The following is a 3,852-nucleotide window of genomic DNA, read 5'->3' on the forward strand; positions in this document are numbered from 1 at the left end:
ATGACTCTTAAGTTTGGTTTTTTTATGTTATCCCATATCTCTTGGATGTTTTTATCATGATTTTTTACCAGCCTTTCTGAGTTGGCTAGAGTCTTTTCAAGATGATATATTTTGTCTTCATTATCTGACATTCTGGCTTCTACTTGCTCCACTCTGTTAGTGATACTCTCATTGGAGTTTTTAATTTGGTTTATAGATTCCTTCATTTCTAGAATTATTGTTTGATTTTTTTATAATCTCTTATCTCCTGATAAAGATGCTTATTTGCTTCTTTTATCTGTTTATGAAATTCATTTTCAGTGTGTTCTTTCACTGTTTGAATTTTCTGTCTCATATCCTCTTTAAGGTTCCATTCCATCTGTCTAAGGTATTCCTTGAGTTCTTCATTTGACCATTTTTCTGATGCCTCTAGGTCCTCCTGAATATTTAGGCTGTCCTGCATTGTTTGTACTCCTTTTCTTCCTTGCTTTTTCATGGTGCTCATGTTACTTCTTGTTCTGTTTGACTGCTGAGTTACTGTTTACTCCTATAAATTTATTTGATACTTGGGAGGAAAGGTATTAGAAGGGAAGGGAAGAAGTCACTAAACAGAATGAGAGTAAGCAGGTAGAATTCTAGGAAGGGGGAATAAGGAAATTGAAAAGAAATGAAAAGACAAAAGAACAAAAACAGAAAATAAAAAAAATTAAAAAAAATAATCAAAAAAATAAAAATTAAAATTAAAAAACAATAAAAAAATTTAAAAAATAAAAAAAATGAAAATGAAAAAAAAACCCAAATAATAAAAAAAAAAAAATTAATAAATGCAGTCTTAGAGTTTGATTAACTCCTCTTCCAGTAGGTGGAGCTGTGCCCACCGGGCCAAGCTTCTCCTCTCAATATGCGGGAACCAATCACTGTGCAACAGCTCCTCCTCCCAGACTGGGCGGGTCTCCAATCCTGAGTGCCTAGGGCCTTCTCTTGTGTCTGGTCACTTCCCCACTTTTCCTCAAGCCAGGCCCTACTCACCCGTGACGTTCACCACAATACTGTCTACACGCCAGGTCTGCTGATCCCGGGAGCCCTATTTTCTTGAACNAAAAAAACTTTTTAGTTTGAGTAAGTCCCATTTGTTGATTCTTGTTATTAACTCTTGTGCTATGGGTGTCCTATTAAGGAATTTGGAGCCCGAACCCACAATATGTAGATCGGAGCCAACTTTTTCTTCTATCAGACGCAGAGTCTCTGATTTAATATCAAGCTCGTTGATCCATTTTGAGTTAACTTTTGTGCATGGTGAGAGAAGGCGATTCAGTTTCATTTTGTTGCATATGGATTTCCAGTTTTCCCAGCACCATGTTGAAGATGCTATTCTTCCTCCACTGCATGCTTTTAGCCCCTTTATCAAATATAAGATAGTTGTAACTTTGTGGATTAGTCTCTGTGTCCTCTATTCTGTACCATTGGTCCACCTGCCTGTTTTGGTACCAGTACCATGCTATTTTTGTTACTATTCCTCTGTAGTATAGTTTGAAATCTGGTATCGCTATGCTGCCTGATTCACACTTCCTGCTTAGAGTTGCTTTTGCTATTCTGGGTCTTTTATTTTTCCATATGAATTTCATGATTGCTTTATCCATTTCTACAAGAAATGCCATTGGGATTTTGATTGGCATTGCATTAAACCTATAGAGAAGTTTTGGTAATATCGCCATTTTGATGATGTTAGTTCTGCCTATCCATGAACAGGGTATATTTTTCCATCTTCTAAGATCTTCTTCTATTTCTCTCTTTAGGGTTCTGTAGTTTTAATTGTATAAATTTTTCACCTCTTTTGTTAGGTTGATTCCCAAGTATCTTATTTTTTTGAGGATATTGTGAATGGAGTGTTTTTCCTCATTTCCATTTCAGAAGTTTTGTCGCTGATATACAGAAATGCCTCTGATTTATGTGTGTTGATTTTATATCCTGCCACTTTGCTGAATTCATTTATTAGTTCTAGTAGTTTCTTTGTAGACCCTTTTGAGTCTTCTAGGTATAGAATCATGTCTTCCGCAAATAGTGATAATTTATGTTCTTCTTTTCCTATTTTTATGCCTTTAATTTCTTTCATCTGTCTAATTGCTCTGGCCAGTGTTTCGAGAACTATATTGAATAGAAGTGGTGATAGAGGGCATCCCTGTCTTGTTCCAGATTTTAGAGTGAATGTCTTCAATTTTTCTCCATTTAGAACGATGCTAGCCTGAGGCTTAGCATAGATGGCTTTTACAATGTCGAGGTAAGTTCCTGTTATCCCTAGTTTTTCTAATGTTTTGAAAATAAAGGGATGCTGTCCTTTGTCGAGTGCCTTTTCTGTGTCTATTGAGATGATCATATGGTTCTTATCTTTGAGTCTATTGATGTGGTGAATAACATTTATTGATTTCCGTATATTGAACCATCCTTGCATCCCAGGGATGAATCCTACTTGATCATGGCGCACAATTTTTTTCATGTGTTTTTGTATCCAGTTCGCCAGAATTTTATTGAGGATTTTTGCATCTAGGTTCATTAGAGATATTGGTCTGTAGTTTTCTTTCTTTGAGGTGTCTTTGTCTGGTTTCGGAATCAGGGTGATGTTGGCCTCATAGAATGAGTTTGGAAGAGCTCCCTCTTTTTCTATTTCCTGAAATAACTTGAAAAATATTGGTATTAATTCTTCTTTAAAGGTTTTGTAAAACTCCGCTGTATACCCATCTGGTCCTGGGCTTTTCTTGGTTGGTAGTCTTTTGATTGCTTCTTCTATTTCCTCAATTGATATTGGTCTGTTCAAATTGTGTGTATCCTCCTGACTCAGTCTGGGCAAATCATATGACTTAAGAAATTTATCGATGTCTTCACTCTCTTCTATTTTATTGGAATATAGGTTTTCAAAATAATTTCTAGTCTTCTGTATTTCTGTAGCATCTGTTGTGATATTGCCTTTTTCATCCCGTATGTTAGTAATTTGAGTTCTCTCTCTTCTTCTCTTTGTTAGCATGGCTAAGGGTCTGTCAATCTTATTTGTTTTTTCGAAGAACCAACTTTTAGTTTTGTCAATTTTTTCAATAGTTTCTTTTGTTTCAATATCGTTGATATCTGCTCTGATTTTAATTATTTCTTGCCTTCTGCTGCATTTGCTGTTATTTTGCTCTTCCTTTTCTTGGGCTTTGAGATGAAGTGTGAGCTCATTTATTTGTTGGTTTTTTCTTTTTTTAAGGAATGACCTCCAGGCAATGAATTTCCCTCTTAAGACTGCTTTCATTGTGTCCCATAGATTCCGATATGTTGTGTCTGTATTTTCATTTATCTCTAAGATTTTTTTGATTTCCTCCTTTATGTCTTCTGTAACCCATTGATCATTCAGTAACATATTGTTCATTTTCCATGTGATGTAGGATTTTTCCTTCCTTCTTTTATCATTGATTTCCAGTTTCATTCCATTATGATCAGATAAAATGCATGGTATTATCTCCACCCCTGTATATTTACTGAGGGTTGCCCTATGGCATAATATATGGTCTATTTTTGAGGAGGATCCATGTGCTGCTGAGAAAAAAGTATATCCACTTGATGATGGTTGATATATTCTATATATGTCAGTTAAGTCTAGGTTGTTGATTGTGATATTGAGTTCTATAGTTTCTTTATTCAGCTTTTGTTTGGAGGATCTGTCCAATTGTGAGAGAGGTGTGTTGAAGTCACCCATAATTATTGTGTTGTGGTCTATTTGATTCTTGAACTTGAGGAGAATTTGTTTTATGAACGTCGCAGCACCATTATTTGGTGCATAAATATTGATAATTGTTATGTCTTGTTGGTGAATGGTTCCTTTTAACAGTATATAATGTCCTT

This window comes from Marmota marmota, unplaced genomic scaffold, assembly GCF_001458135.2.
Source record: "Marmota marmota marmota unplaced genomic scaffold, marMar, whole genome shotgun sequence".
NCBI lineage: Eukaryota > Metazoa > Chordata > Mammalia > Rodentia > Sciuridae > Marmota > Marmota marmota.